The 16997-nt window shown below is 38.6% G+C and overlaps 1 protein-coding gene and 1 long non-coding RNA gene across 10 annotated transcripts in view; one reads left to right on the forward strand and one right to left on the reverse strand.

Moving 5' to 3' along the window:
- The window catches only part of PTPRA (protein tyrosine phosphatase receptor type A), a 158604-nt gene that overhangs the window by 83597 nt on the left and 58010 nt on the right, over positions 1 to 16997 (reverse strand). Inside the window, exon 1 of one of the 9 annotated variants that reach the window (XM_085002698.1) lies at positions 15581 to 15778. The gene's annotated coding sequence lies outside the window, so the exon portion shown is untranslated. 9 annotated transcript variants of the gene reach the window in all.
- The window catches only part of LOC146395233 (uncharacterized), a 301554-nt gene that overhangs the window by 52194 nt on the left and 232363 nt on the right, over positions 1 to 16997 (forward strand). The window lies entirely within an intron of this gene.

Below are 16997 nucleotides of genomic sequence, written 5' to 3' on the forward strand. Positions count from 1 at the left end.
TTTGCCAATCTCCTGGGAAGGCTTGTTAGTGTAATAAAATAAGAATAGGGAACTTTGACACCTCTTTAACTTACATAAATGGACAGGTCATTGAGACAGAAAAGCAACAAGGTAACACTGACCTGAAATGATACATTAAAGCAGATGGACCTAATAGATGTTATAGAACATTCCATTCCAAAAGCAGCAGAATACACATTCTTTTCAACTGCAAAAGGAACACTCTCCAGGATAGATCACATGGTAGGCAACAAAAGAAGTCAGAAAATTTAAGAAAACTGAAATTATATCAAACATCTTTTCTGACCACAACACTATGAGACTAGAAGTCAACTACTAGAAAAACAAAAACATGGAATTCCTGTCATGGCTCAGCAGTAACAAACCTGACTAGCACCCATGGGGATGCGGGTTAGATCTCTCTCCTCGCTCAATGGGTTAAGGATCTGGTGTTGCCATGAGCCGTGGTGTAGGTCGCAGACTTGGGTCAGATCCTGCATTATCGTGGCTGTGATGTAGGCTGGTAGTTGCAGCTCTGATTCAACCCCTAGCTTGGAAACTTCTATATGCCATGGGTGTGGCCCTAAAAAAAAAAGACCAAAAAGAAAAAGAAAAAAAAAAAAAAGGAAAACAAAACCAAAAACCTGCAAAATCCACAAACACTTGGAGGCCGAACAATATTCACTCAACAACCAATGTGTCACTGAAGAAATCAAAGAAGAAATAAAAAATACCTGGAGACAAATGAAAATGAAAACACAATGATCTATAATGTATGAGATGTGACAAAAGCAGTTCTAAGAGGGATGTTTACAGCCATACAAGCCTACCTCAGATAATAAGGAAAATCTCAAATAAACAATGCAACCATTTATCTAAAGTAACTAGAAAAAGAACAAACATAACTCAAAGTTAGAAAAGGTAAAGAAATCATAAAGATCAGAGCAGAAATAAATGAAACAGAGATGAAGAAAACAAAAGATCAATGAAATTAAAAGCTGGTTCTTTGAAAAGATAAACAATATTGATAAACCTTTAGCTAGACTCATCAAGAAAAAAGGGAAATGGCTCAAATCAATAAAATCAGAAATGAAAAGGGGTAAGTTATAACCAACCGTAGAGAAATACAAAGGATCATAAGCATCTACCATAGGCAACTACATAACAATAAAACAACTTAGAAGAAATGGAAAAACTGTTAGAAGGGTACAATTTTCCAAGACTGAACTAGAAAGAAACAAAAAATACAGACCAATTACCAAAACTGAAATTGAATCAGTAGTTTTAAAACTCCCAATAAACAAAAGTCCAGGACCAGATGGTTTCACAGGTGAATTGTACTAAACATTAAGAGTTAATACCTATTGTTCTCGAACTATTCCAAAAAATTACGGAGAAAAGAATACTTCCAAATTCTATTAAGATCACCATCACCATGACACCAAACCAAAGATATCTCAAAAAAAGAAAATTACAGCCCAATATCACTGATGAACATAGATGCAAAAGTCCTCAGGAAAATACTAGCAAACCAAATGTAACAATGCATGAAAAGGAACACAGACTATGATCAAGTGGGATTTATCCCAAGGATGCAATGATTTCAGAACATTTTCTAACACCACATACAAAAATAAACTCAAAACAGATTAAAAACCTAAATGTTAAGACCAGATACTATAAAACTCCTAGAAGAAAACAAAGGTAGGATACACTTTGACACAAATTGCAACAATATTTTTTGGATCCATCTCCTAATGGAAGAGTAATGGAAATAAAAGTAAATTAAATTTAAAAGCTTTTGCACAGCAAAGGAAACCATCAACAAAACAATAAGACAACCTAAGGACTGGGAGAAAATATGTGCAAATGATTCTACCATCAAGAGATTAATTTCTAAAACATACAAACAGCTCATAAAGCTTAATATAAAAAAAACAAACAACACATCAAAAGATGGGCAGAAGACCTAAACAGACATTTCTCCGAAGATGGCCAAAAGGCACACAAAAAGATGCTCAAGGTCACTAATGATGAGAGAAATGCAAATCGAAACCAGTCTATCACCTCACACTGGTCAAAATGCTCGCTATCTGAAGTCTACAAACAATAAATGCTGGAGAGGATGTAGAGAAAAGGGAATCTCCGCTACACTGTTGGTGAGGGTGTAAACTGGTGCAGCCACTATGGAAAAAAAGTGTGGAGGTTCCTTAAAAAACAAAAACTAATTTCTCTTGCAGGTTAAGGATCCAGCATTGTCACCACAGTAGCACAGGTTCAATCCCTGGAGCAGGAACTTCCACATGCCATGGGTGCAGCTAAATAATAATAACAATAAAAATTAAAATTAAAAATAAAATTATCATACAATCCAGCAATCCCATTTCTCAGCATACATCCAGAGAAAGCTCTAATTCAAAAAGATACATGCACCTCAATGTTCATACCAGCACGTATTTACAATAGCCAAGACATGGAAGCAACTAAAATACCCACTGACAGATGAATGGATAGAAAATGTGGTGCATACACACAATGGAGTATTATTCAGCCATAAAAAAGAATAAAATAAGCCCATGTGCAGCAACATAGATGGACCCAGAGATTATATTAAGTGAATTAAATCAGACAGAGAAAGACAAATATCATATGATATCATTTATACGTGGTGTCTTAAAAACAAACCTAAAGTTACCAGAGGGGATAGCAGGGGGTTGGGAGAGTTTGGGATTAATATATATACACTACTATGTGTAAAATAAATAAGGACCTGCTGTATAGCACTGGGAACTATATTCAGTGTTTTGTAATAACCTCTAATAGAAAGAATCTGAAAAATATAAAACTGAATCACTTTGCTGTATGCCTGAATCTAATACAACATTGTACATTAACTATACTTTGGCTAAAGAAGGGAATAAACTCTTAAGTAGAAATTGAGGAAAATTCCTTAACCTGATAAAACAGTTTCTTTAAAACAACAACAAAACTTTACAATAATAATTTTTTTTTCTTTTTTAGAGCCACACCCACAGCATATGAAGGTTCCCAGGCTAGGGGTCTAATCAGAGCTACAGCTGGCAGCCTATACCACAGTCACAGCAACATGGGATCTGAGCTGCATCTGCAACCTACACCACAGCTCACGGCAATGCCGGATCCTTAACCCACTGAGCGAGGCCAGGGATCAAACCCGCAACCTCATGGTTCCTAGTTGGATTCGTTTCCCCTGCGCCATGACGGAAACTCCACAATAATCATCTTCAATGGGGAAACATTGAAAGCATTCTTTACAATGAGAAATAAGACAAAGCAACCCACTACTACTTCTATTTAATAATGTATAAGCCTTTGCAATAAGAAAAAAATCATAAATCATAAAAATCAGGCAAAATTACATATTTGCAGGAAGTATTATTTACACAGAAAATTCACAAGAACCTACTATCAAATTTTAGGGAGTTACCAAGGTGACTAGATATGGGTTTTTACACCCAGTAAAAATAGCCACTGATTTGCACTTAATAGAAGGTTTGTTGGTTAGGAAGGTTAAGAGAGATGAATCGGAGTTCCCGTCGTGGTGCAGTGGTTAACGAATCCGACTAGGAACCATGAGGTTGCAGGTTCGGTCCCTGCCCTTGCTCAGTGGGTTAACGATCTGGCGTTGCCGTGAGCTGTGGTGTAGGTTGCAGACGCGGCTCGGATCCCACGTTGCTGTGGCTCTGGCGTAGGCCGGTGGCTACAGCTCCGATTCAACCCCTAGCCTGGGAACCTCCATATGCCGCGGGAGCAGCCCAAGAAATAGCAACAACAACAACGACAACGAAAAGACAAAAAGACAAAAAAAAAAAAAAAAAAAAAAAAAAAAAAAAAAAGAGAGAGAGAGATGAATCATGTATAAATGTTGATAAGAACGTCTAAGAAGGATGGTATGTAAAAAAGATAAGAAAAGGTAATGGAACTGATAGAAAGGTAAGGTAATACGCTTTCATCTTCAAGATTTTCTGTGAAGTATCTAGCAAAATCAAAAGCTAAGAGAAGAGGAGTTCCAGTCATGGCTCAGTAGTAACAAACCAGACTAGCATCTATGAGGAGGCAGGTTTGATCCCTGCCCTCACTCAGTGGGTTAAGGACCTGGAGTTGCTCTATATACAGCTACCACTGAAAAACATGGGGGTTAAGAGAGCCAACTCCTCATGCAGTTGAAAATCTACATATAACTTACAGTTGGCCTTCCCTACCTTTAGAATTCAACTGAGGGAGTTCCCATTGTGGCTCAGTGGTAATGAACCTGACCAGTATCCACGAGGATGCATATCTGATCCCTGGCCCTGCTCAGTGGGTTTAAGGATCTGGCATTGCCACAAGCTGTGGTGTAGGTCACACCACAGGTCAATGGCTTGGATCCAGCACTGCTGTGGCTGTGGCGTAGGCCAGCAGCTGCAGCTCCGATTCAACCCCTAGTCTGGGAGCTTACATGTGCTGCAGTGCAGCCTAAAAAGAGAAGGAAAAAAAAAAAAAAAAAAAAGGAAAAAGCAGAATTCAACTAACTGTGGATAATGTAGTACTATTTACTACTGAAAAAAGTCCACACATAAGTGGACTTGCGCAGTTCAAACCCATGTTGTTCAAGAGCCAATTGCATTTTACCAGCATTAGATCTATATATTTCTAATGCAGGTAAAATCCAAATACTTTACTATTCCCAGAAAACACCACTTGCTTAATATCCCTTCAAAATTCCACATTTACTTTTTTCCTCTACTGCAGGCAAAGCAAACTATTTCAGTGCTGTTTATCTTCTTTTAAAAAGTATAATTAACTTGGAGTTCCCGTCGTGGCGCAGTGGTTACTGAATCCGACTAGGAACCATGAGGTTGCGGGTTCGGTCCCTGGCCTTGCTCAGTGGGTTAAGGATCCGGCGTAGCCGTGAGCTGTGGTGTAGGTTGCAGACTCGGCTTGGATCCCGCATTGCTGTGGCTGTGGTGTAGGCTGGAGGCTACAGCTCTGATTTGACCCCTAGTCTGGGAATCTCCATATGCTGTGGGAGCGGCCCTAGAAAAGGAAAAAAGGCAAAAAAAAAAAAAAAAAAAAAAAAAGTATAATTAACTTTTTATGCATATGTCGGTTGTTTGAAGCATTCATCAATCTCCTATCCAGCTGATGAGACAGAAAATTATCTAGAGGCCAATTTTACATATAATAACTTCATTTTTCAATTTACTTAATACTTTAAGCCATTTCAATTTATTTAATACTTTAATCATTTAAGTATAGTTGATTTACAATGTTGTGTTAATTTCTGCTGTACAACAAAGTGATTCAGTCATGCTTATATACATATTCACTTCCAAATAGGTTATCACAGAACATTCAGTAGATTTCCCCCATTGATTATCCATTCCATATACAGAAGTATGTCTTTTCCATTCCCAAACCCCAAGCCATCCCCCTCTCCACTCAACCTTTCCCCTTTGGTAACAATACTTTGTTTTCAAAGTCTATGAGTCTGTTTTATAACTTCCACTGGTATCATTTTGAAAATTCCACATATATAGTAGTGATATCATATGGTATTTGTCTTTCTCTGACTTACTTCACTGAGCATGATAATCTCTAGATCCATCCATGTTGTTGCAAATGGCATTATTTTGTTCTTTTTGTGATTGAGTAATATTCTATTGCATGTATGTAGCACTTCTTTATCCATTCTTCTGTTGATGGACATTTAGGTTCCTTCCATGTCTTGGCTATTATAAATAGTGCTGCAATGAACATATATACCCAGGAGTAGGACTGCTGGATTCTATGTTAGTTCTATTTTTAGTTTTTTGAGGACGTGCCATACTGATTTCCATAGTGGTTGTACCAATTTACATTCCCACCAACAGTACAGGAGAGTTCCTGTTTCTCCTCACCCCTTCCAGCATTTACTTTTATTTATTTTTGGCCATGCCTGGAGCATGAAGACGTTCTAGGGCCAGGAATCAAACCCTCGCCATAGCAGTGACCCTGAGCCACTGCAGTGACACCACCACATCCTTAATCTGCTACTCCATGAGGGAACTCCTCCAGCATTTATTGATTGTAGACTTTTTGATGACAGGCATTCTAACTTACATGAGATTACACCTTTTTGTAGTTCTGATTTGCATTTCTCTGTTAGCATTGTTAAGTATTTTTTCATTACTTTTTGGCCATTTGTATGTCTACTTTGGAGAAGTGTCTATTTAGATCTGCATTTTTTTAAAATTGGGTTGTGTGGTTTTTTTGATATTGAACTGCATGAGTTCTTTGTATATTTTGGAGATTAATCACTTGGTTGCTTCGTTTGTGAGTATTTTCTCCCATTCTGTGAGCTGTCTCTCTGTTTTCTTTGTTTCCTTTGCTATGCAAAAGCTTTTAAGTGTAATTCGGTCCCATTTGTTTATTTTTGTTTTATTTTCATTACTCTAGGAGGTGGCTCCAAAAAAAATATTGCTGCGATTTACATCAAGGAGGGTTGTGGCAGTGTTTTCCCTCTAAGAGTTTTATGGTGGTACATATAATAATTTTAAACATTTATTAAAATATGGCCTAAATCTGGCAGAAATTATGCTGTAAGTCACTGTATCTATTAGATATCAGCAGACACTAACTTTTGTGGCTGTAACACTGATCAATCCTGAATTCTTTTAACTGGAAGGACTGTTCATATATTCTCTGTCTGCAAAGAAAGTTCCTGTTGAGCTAAAAATGCAGTGCAGTGTGTACTCTACGAAAGAGTCCATGAGACAAGCATGGGGTTGGGGGTAAGTTTAATTCTTTCACAAGGCCTGCAGAGAGTCTGGCAGTGATAAAAGCCTAGAAAATTCATGAAAGGCTCTTTTATAAGCAGAGTGAATGTGGAACACAAAAGCAGTCAGATGACCTACTTAAAGCTTTGCTTTTACTGATGAGAATTCATTCTCATTCCAGATTAGTCTCTTTCTAGAAAAAGAAAACCTTACATAATGGTTGAAAAATTAAGAAACAAGGAGTGTAATTAAGTACTAAGTTCCAATCTTTCCCTTCCAAATAGCAGCTCAAGACCTAGGGTCTATGGCTAGAGACAGAATATACCTCATAAGACTCAGAGGTATGATCTTGTTTACCTCAGTGTAACAATCTGTTCTCTGAGTAGTTGTGAAGAAATTTTAATTCTATAATCCATCAGTCAGATCAGAAGTTTGACTAATAATATTATGAGAGAAAATAGTTTCTTAATTTCTCCTTGGAATTTATACAAAACAAATGGATGGTAAACCTATCTGGTAAGATAAGAATAGTCAAAGTTGCTTCAAAGCAGGGAAACACTCATTTGCTTAATGTTCAGATAAACTTCTTCTCTTGTGCCAGGTAGGGATGCAAAGGAGAGAGAAGCTCCTGCCATTGAGGAGCTCACATCTTAGGTGTATCTCACCCACCATTCTCATGTTATTCCAAACTTTTCTAGTCAATAAAATCCTTATCATCCAGAGGTAGATAAATATGGCTTTTCTTCATTTTAATTCATTTACTCTCTTTCCCTTAAATATAGAAGATGTAAAATTCTTATTCTTCTCTTCCATGATTAAATTCCCATTAAAAACATGATCTGATCTGTTCTCATTTTGCTAAATCAGCAAGTGTACAATGCCTACTGTACATTTCCAAACAGTGCAAACACTTGTGAGGAATACAAAGAAACTTGACATGGTCTCTCTCCTTGTGCTCCTTTCACTACTTTCCATTTCAACTCCATACTTGTCCCCTCCTTCTCCTCTCTCTCCCTTCATTTTGCTTTGAATGAAGACTGAGGTAATTGGTCCAAGATCACAGAACTAGATCTAGTATTTGATTTGTCAAATCCCAATTCATTAACCTTTCTGAAGGGAAATTAAAGAAAAATTGCAGTGATGGGGCGTGGGGGTGGTGCTGTCTCCCAGGACTCATTATTATAATTCTAAATCAATCCCAACTCTCTCCCCACATCTCTTTTCTTCCCCACTTTGTTGTTGTTGCCACCCATTCTTTATACTGGCACTGCTGCTCTTTTAAAGCTTCTGCTCCCAGTGCTCTCACATCAGGCAGATCTCAGGTTAAGCAAAACCTGCCCCAGTTAGTTATAATATATGGCCATTCTCACTCCCTCAGCACCCTAAATATTCACTACCACAGCAGTCTATTCATTGCTTTCAAAAAACTTAATTTCATATACATTTACCTGTCAATTATAATCAACAGTCTGTGCTCCATGTGAATCAAAGACCATGGCTACTCTGCTCAAAGGACCTACCCAGTACCTGCCAAAGCTCCCCATATGTAACAGGTATTCCAGGTAGTGGAATGAAGTCAACCTGCCTCTGCTTAGAAGCAATTCAATCCCTGAAAACAATTAAAATGATTCAACACCTCTAAGCAAGACCAGAAACAAATGTAAATCCCCTAGAAAAAGATATCCTAGTTCCCATTATACCTACAATTTTCAAAATACAGTATCTGGTCCATGAGAAGATAACATGAAAATCAGTACAAAACAGACAAGAACAGAACCACAGCATTGAGAATTTCAGCCAAGAGTCAATAATATTTAAAAATGTAATGACAGAACTTAAAAAAAAAAAAAAAAAAGAAATTCTAGAACTAAGAAAATGCAATAGGAGTTCCTGTCGTGGCGCAGTGGTTAACGAATCTGACTAAGAACTATGAGGTTGTGGGTTCGATCCCTGGCCTTGCTCAGTGGGTTAAGGATCCGGCGTTGCCGTGATCAGTGGTGTAGGTCGAAGATGTGGCTCAGATCCCGCGTTGCTGTGGCTTTGGTGTAGGCCAGCGGCTACAGATCCGATTGGACCCCTAGCCTGGGAACCTCCATATGCCGCTGGAGCAGCCCAAGAAAATGACAAAAAAAAAAGCTGAAACAAAGATCTCAAAACAAGTTTTTAAGAACAGAAAACATAAGTGAAGAGAGAATTCATGAAATGGAAGACAGGTCAAAAGGAAGTATCCAGAATAAAGCAGAGGGTATCAAGAGGATAAAAAAACACAGGAGAGGATAAGAGGTACACAAGAATATGAGTGAGATGATCTAACTACATGAAATTTGAGTCCCAGATAAGAGGAAAGAGAGAAATGAGACAGAAGAGAGAAAGGGGACAGAGGAAATATTTGAAGAGACAAAGACTAAAAATTCTCCAAAACTGATAAAAGACATGAAGCCACAGATTTAAGCAGTTCCAAGAACTCCAAGCAGATAAATAAAAAAGAAAGGTGTGTCTAGATACACCAAAGTAATAATTCTGAAAAACAAGGAATTTTCTTCTTTTTAAAAAATATAAGCATTCAGAAAGGGAAAAAAAGACATTGTGGTAAACTGCAAAGATGGCTACAAACATTCCTCCCGTTTCTGTACATATACCTTTTATAATGAGACTTTGGTACTCCTCCTACCAAAAGGTGAAATTTATTTCCCCATCTCTTAAATCTGGGCTGGTCTTGTGACTTGCTTGAACCACTACAGTGCACCAGAAGTGATGGCATAACTTCCAAGTTGAGACCTGAAGAGTCCTTACAGCTTCCATTTTGCTCTCTGGGAACACTGCTACCATAATGTGAAGCAGCCCTTGCTGACCTCTTTACATAGCTTGCTCCACCAGAAAGGCAACGCCAGACATGCGCTTGAGACAATCTCAGTCCCAGACCAACTAACTAGCTAACTAAAGCTGCACACAAATGACTCCAGTCAAGACCAAAACAGCAAACCCAGCACAGACTGCTAATTCACAGGAGAGTAAATTACAGGTCTTCCCCAGCTTACAGTGGGGTTATACCCAGATTTATAAGTTGAAAAAGCCCAAGTCAAAAATGTATTTGAGGAGTTCCTGTCATGGCACAGTAGAAATGAAGCCGACTAGTACCCCTGGCTTTGTTCAGTGGATCGGGGATCCTGTGTTGCTGTGGCTGTGGTGTAGGCCAGCAAATGTAGCTCCGATTCAACACCTAGCCTGGGAACTTCCATAGGCTGAGGGTTCAGCCCTAAAAAAGAAAAAGAAAATGCATTTGATAGTCATTAATAGCTCAGTTTAGCCTACCTTAAACATACTCAAAATACTTACATTAGCCTATAGTGGAGAAAATTTTATAATAGTGTTGAATACTTCATGTAATTTACTGAATACTGTATTGAAAGTGAAAAACAAAATGACTATATGAACAGAATGTATAAATGTTAGCAGTTGTTTACTCTTGTGATTGTGCGGTTGACTTGGGATCTGGGGTTCAATGCTGCTGTACATACTCCCAGAGAGTACTGTACACATATCATTAGCCCAAAGAGAAAAAAATCAAAATTCAAAATTTGAAGTATGGTTTCTACTGAATGTAAATTGCTTTCACACCATCATAAAATCAAAAAATCTTAAATCAAACCACTGTAAGCTGGGGATTGTTTGTAGATGGTTGCTGCTTTACTAAGTTTGGGAATCTTAGGGTTTGCAACAATAGAAAATACAAAGATATTTTCTTCAAGAAAAAAACAGTTAGAAGTTCCCCTTGTAGCTCAGCAGTAACGAATCTAATTAGTATCCGTGAGGATGCAGGTTCATTCCCTAACCCCACTCATTGGGTTAAGGATCTGGCATTGCCATGAGCTGCAGTGTAGGTCGCAGATGAGGCTCAGATCTGGCATTACTGTGGCTATGGCTTAGGTTGACAGCTGCAGCTCCAACTGGACTCTAGCCTGGGAACTTTCATATGCTGTGGGTGCAGCTCTAAAAAAAATTTTTTTTAAATTAAAAATAGACTTTAATAGCTGATGATAGTATTTATATATTGTTGACTTTATATCTCAGTATTTAAGTTACAAGGTATCAAGGAAAAAGATAAACAGCATCCAAGGCTTTGCATCCTCCTCTGGGAAAGGGTTAGTGAGGTTTCCATTGTATGCAGGGGAGTTGTTATCATGTTAGATGGAAGCACACCTTACTGTTGTTTTGAAGATTAAATATATGTTAAGATGTGTGTGGGTGCCAAGTTAGCAAGGGACAGACCTGTGATGGTTAATTTTATGTGTCAACTTAGCTCGACCACAGTCCCCAGATATTTGGTCAAACACTGGTCTGCTCTTTCTGTGCAGGTGTTTTTAGATGAGATTTACATGAGCCTCCAGCCTGTTGCCCAACCCCTCATCAAATTTTGAACCTGCCAAGTTGCCACTACTGGGTGAGCCATTTCCTTAAAATAAATATTTTTATGTATACATGCACACACAACCTACTGGTTCTGTTTCTTTGGAGAATCCTGACTACTACAGACAGAAGACAGAAGACACAGAATGATATCTTCGAAGGGCAAAAATAATTGCCAACTTAGAATTCTATACCCACCAAAAATCTTTAAAGAGGGAGTTCCCGTCATGGTACAGTGGTTAACGAATCCGACTAGGAACCATGAGGTTGTGGGTTCGATCCCTGCCCTTGCTTAGTAGGTTAAGGATCCGGTGTTGCCGTGATCAGTGGTGTAGGTCACAGATGTGGCTCGGATCCCGCGTTGCTGTGGCTCTGGCGTAGGCCGGCAGCTACAGCTCTGATTCGACCCCTAGCCTGGGAACCTCCATATGCCTCAGGAGCAACCCTAGAAAAGGCAAAAAGACGGAAAAAAAAAAAAAAGAAATTACTAAAGGATATTCTTCAGGCAGGAGGAAAATAATCTCAAAAAGATTCAAAGAGAGTGAAGCAAAATGAAAATAGTAACATGTTGGTAGCTCCAAATATATGCCAACCATATAAAACAATAATGTTTTTTGGAGTTTAAAACATATATGACTAAAATATACAACAAAAATAGGTACACATGAGGAGGGAGATTAAAGAAATCAAGCATTCAAAGATCTTTGTATTGTTTAAGAACCAATGTACCTAATACTGTTAACATTAATCTGATAGTTTACGTTGCCTGTTGGGTTCTCTAGAGCAACTACTAAACAATGTAGAGTCTATAACTCCAAAGATAAGAGAGGAAAAAAACACTGCAGTAATAAAGAAGCCAATCAACCCAAAAAAGAAAGAAAGAAGAGAAAAAAGGAGCCTAGAACAGATGGGTCTAAATAGAAGCAAGGAGTTAAAATGGCAGATATACTAATAATTCAATAAATAATAATAATTTAATAAGAAATAATAAATTCAAATATATTAATTATATTTAATTAAACATTACATGAGCTAAATGTTCCAATTAAAATATGAAAATTATAAGACCTAATCAGAAGAAATCCAACTAATAAATATTTTTAAAAGATATAGAAGAGTTGGAACTAAAAGAACAGAATTAAATAAACCATGAAATTAACAGGATAATGCTGATATTAATATCTGATAAAGCAAACACACACAAAGTAATTGGAAAGATCTTGAAATTCTAACCAAAAAAATGCAGCATGTGTTATAATTGTACTACAACACAACTAATAAGGCTTACTTCAGAAATTTAACAACAGTCTATTATTAGGAAATATTTAATAAAAGTCCTCAAAAAAATTCAATATATCAAAGCCACATGATTACATTGATGACTGCAGAAAATCTGCTTGTAAAACTCTGGTTTTTCAAAAATGCATTCATTAGACAAAAACATTTACTGAGCACTCATTTTATGCTAGGTCTTATTCCTTGTAAAAAATCAAATAGTAATAAGCAAAATCTGACTGAAGCATGACTTGCCTTCATGAAACTTACAGTTTAGAAGCAAAAAACTAACACTAAACAACTCACTTCATGGATTAATGTGAGGAGAATGACAGGTCTCTAAGAACCTATATGAAGAAAATCTGACCTAGTCAGGGAGCTTGGAGAACTCTACCTCCTGAATTAGGATGTTAGGCATGAGTAGGAGTTACACAGACAAGAAGGAGAGGGAATTTTATTCTAGCCGATGGTGTCCGAAACGGTGGGAACAAGGCTTGAAAGCAGCCATTGTGTTTGGAGCACAAAGAGCAGGGAAGATCATGGTACCAGAGAAGGCTGGAGATGTATGCAGGTTAGGAGCACACAAGGGGGATTTTTCTTTGTCCTAAGAGCATTAAGAAGCCTTTGAAGAGTAGAAGCATGACTTGTACTTCTGCTAGAGGTGACTTACCTAACAGGCATTTTAGAATGAACATTCTGACTGGGTTCAGAAGACAGAGTATACAATGCAGGTAGCCCAGCCAGGAGAGTAGCCTACTGGCAAAGATGTAAAAGTATTTTGGGTAGGGAGTATTTGGGAGGCAAACTGCACAGGACTTGATAGTGGATTTGCTCTTAAGCCGAGGGAGAGGAAGATGGGAAGTGCTACTCCTCTTGGTTTTCTGGTTTACCTAGCTTGTGCCATTTGATGTGTTAGGAAATGAAGGAAAAGAATCACATCTGTGAGTCAAAGTTCTCAGGAATCCTTAGAAACCAGAAACAAAATAATCTACCAACTGAGAAAATTATCTCAAAATAATGGCCAACAACACACCAAAAAGCAAAGCACCAAAAAAATGTATCACTAAACCAGGACAAGAGAGGCAGGTTGGCTATAACACAATGATTCAGTAAGCTACAACAGGGGCTGGCACACAGCCTCTGTTGCAACTACTCAAATCTGCTGCTGTATCATAAAGCAGCCATGAACAATATGTAAATAAATCAGCACAACTGCATTCCCAAAAGAAACTTTATTTATGAACACTGAAATTTAAACTTCATGTAATTTATAAAATTTCACCTAATATTAGGTGAAATTGAGTCTTTTTTCCAACCACTTAAAAATGTAAAACTCATTTTGAGCTCAAATGTCATCCAAAAAAGGCAGTAGGCTGAATATGGGAGATGAGCCATAGGTTGCTGACCTTCTAGAAGTTCCAGTTAATGGGGTGAGAAAACAAAAGGAGACATAATTATTGAGGACCCCCTCACCCAGACTTATTTGCAGATGCAAGACTATGTACTTAGGGGGAAAAGGTACAGAGGTGAAAAGCTACTGTTTATAATTGAAAACTGAAACATGGACTTTCAGGTCAGGACAAGATGGAATAAGCATATTTCACTCTATTCCCCCAAAATTAAAAAACAAAACCAAAAAAACCCCACAAAATTCATGAGCAACTGACAGAAGATTCTGAAAAGGAGAAAAAAGAAAGTAGACTGGCTAGCAACCATGGGACACAGAACTGCCCTAACAGGAAGTTTTCTTCTTTTTTTGTCTTTTTAGGGCCACATATGCAGGTTCCCAGGCTAGGAGTCGAATTGGAGCTATTGATGTTGGCCTACACTACAGCCACAGCAACACCAGATCCGAGTTGCATCTGTGACCTACATAACCACAGCTCACGGCGAGGTTGGATCCTTAACCCACTGAGCAAGGCCAGAGATCGAACCTGCAACCTCATGGATGCTAGTCGGATTCGTTTCCGTTGAGCCACGACGGGAACTCCCTAATGGGAAGTTTTTGATTTTTTGTTTGGTTTGGTTTGGTCTGACTTCTAATAAGTCTTACCCTAAGCTCTGGAGAGGCAACCTGAAAACACCGATGTGCACAAACTAAAAAGCAGCAAGAAAAGCCTGCTTTCTCTAGACTCAGGACCAGGAAAAGGGCAGCACAGCAAGAAAGAAACATTTTGACCATACCTGTGCTACTCCAGGCAAACAACAACATAAAGTGGCACCCCTCCTTCTCCTCACCAGGCAGTGTTTCCCAACCCTGCCCTGTAATGAGGCAGCACCTCCCCCCACCCCCACCAGCCTGCAGCTTCAGAGAATGTGGGTGGAGCACTGTTTTCATTTCCACCCTAGAATAACAAGGTGGAGCTCCAACTTTAACCCAACTAGAGAATGGGGAGGTAGGGTAGATCATGATGAGGAGGGAGCTAGAAAAAGAATCCTCTGAATATCAGTATAAAATCCTAGACTATCTCTAAGTGACCCACTGTGTAAAAGTGACCAGAAACAACAGCAAAGGGTTTCACACTAATCACTGGTGTGAATAATGCCCAAAGTTCCAGGTTGGTCTCGGTAGCATATACACAGGGCAAACCAGAATGGCATAGTAAGATTTTGAAAACTAAGCTGACTTTTGAACCAGAGCCAACAAATGTGGGCCATGGTACATACTCTAAACCTAAACAGGTTGACTGCCTGTTTAGTAAAAAGATTTAAGTAAGAACCAGAATACTCAAAATGTCTAGGATGCAATCCAAAATTACCTGTCACACAAGGAACCATGAAAATCTCAACTTGAATGAAAAAAAGGCAATTAGCATATGTCAACATCAAGAAAATACATGTGATTAAATTATCTGAAAATGATTTTAAAGCACCTATCTTAAAGTTCTCCAAAAAGAAACTGTAAACTCTCAGCAAACAGAAGATATAGAGTACCAAATGGAAATTTTAGAACTATAAAAAGCGCAATAGGTGAAACTGAAAACAAACAAACAAAAAATGCAAAACATTAGATGGGCTCAACAGCAGACTGGAAATGACAGAGCATACATAGCATCACTAAAAACAAATCAATAGAAAATGTTCAGTATGGGGAGCTCCATTGTGTCTTAGGGGTAACGAACCTGACTGGTATCCTTGAGGATGCGGGTTCCATCCCTGGCCTCACTCAGTGGGTTAAGGACCCAGCGTTGCCCTGAGCTGTGGTGTAGGTCCCAGATGCAGCTTGGATCCCATGCTGTTGTGGCTGTGGTGTAGGCTGGCAGCTACAGCTCTGATTGCACCCCTAGCTAGGGAACTTCAATAATCGATGGGTGCAGCCCTTAAAAAAGACCAAAAAAAAAAAAAAGTCCAATCTGGGAGTTCCCATTGTGGCTCAGTGGAAACAAAACCCTACTAGTATCCATTAGGATGCAGGGTCAATCCCTGGTCTTACTCAGTGGGTTAGGATCCAGCATTGCTGTGGCTGTGGTGTAGGCTGGCAGCTGTAGCTCTGTTTGGACCCCTGGCCTGGGAACTTCTATATGATGTAGGTGTGGCCCTAAAACAAAAGAAAATGTCCAATCTGTACAACTGAGAGGAAAGAGATTAAAAAGAAATGAACAAAGCTTCAGAGTCCTGTGGGACAATAATAACATTTGTTCCACTAGAGTCCCCAAATATGAGAGGAAAAAGAATGCAGAAATAAAAAAGTTATTTAAAAAATAATGGCTGATGGAGTTCCTGTTGTGGCTCAGTAGTTAACAAACCTGACTAGCATCCATGAAGATGCGGGTTTGATCCCTGGCCTCACTCAGTGGGTTAAGGATCTGGCATTGCCATTAGCTGTGGTGTACCTACACCACAGACGCAGTTCAGATCCCACGTTGCTGTGGCTGTGGTGTAGGCTGGCGGCTACAGCTCTGATTAGACCCCTAGCCTGGGAACCTCCCATATGCCGCTGGTGCAGCCCTAAAAGACAAAAAGATCAATGAATGAATGAATGAATGAACGAATGAATGAATAAATAAAGGCTGAAAACTTCCAAAATGTAATTAAGGATAAAAACATTCAAACTGCTGAAAACTAAAGCCAAAAGTCCTGAAAAGCAGTTAGAGAAAAATGATACACTACTTCTAAAAGAACCACAATTTGAAGGACAGCCTATTTTTCCATTAGGAACCATGGAAGCCATAAGAAAGTATACAATATTTTTCAAATGCTTAAAGAAATGATCAAGCCAAAATATTACTTAGAGTAAAAATATCTTCAGTAATGGAGGTAAAATAAAGACACTGGAAGATGAGGAAATAACGTGTCAAAGCTCCCTTGTGGTGACGCATGTTAAGGATTTAGAATTGTCACTGCAGTTGCTTGGGTCACTGATATGGTGCAAGTTCGATCCCTGACCCAGGAATTTCCACATGCTGTAGGTGTGTCCAAAAAAAAAAAAGGAGAAAAGAAAAGAATGCATTATCAACAAAATAACCCTGAAAGAATGGCTAAAGGAATTTCTTCAGATAGGAAGTAAATGATAACAGAAGGAACCCTCCAAACATCAGG

This window comes from Sus scrofa, chromosome 17 (genome assembly GCF_054392235.1).
Source record: "Sus scrofa isolate SSC_HxYL_T2T_F1_AM1 chromosome 17, Sscrofa_HxYL_maternal_Yorkshire_Landrace_v2.0, whole genome shotgun sequence".
Taxonomy (NCBI): domain Eukaryota; kingdom Metazoa; phylum Chordata; class Mammalia; order Artiodactyla; family Suidae; genus Sus; species Sus scrofa.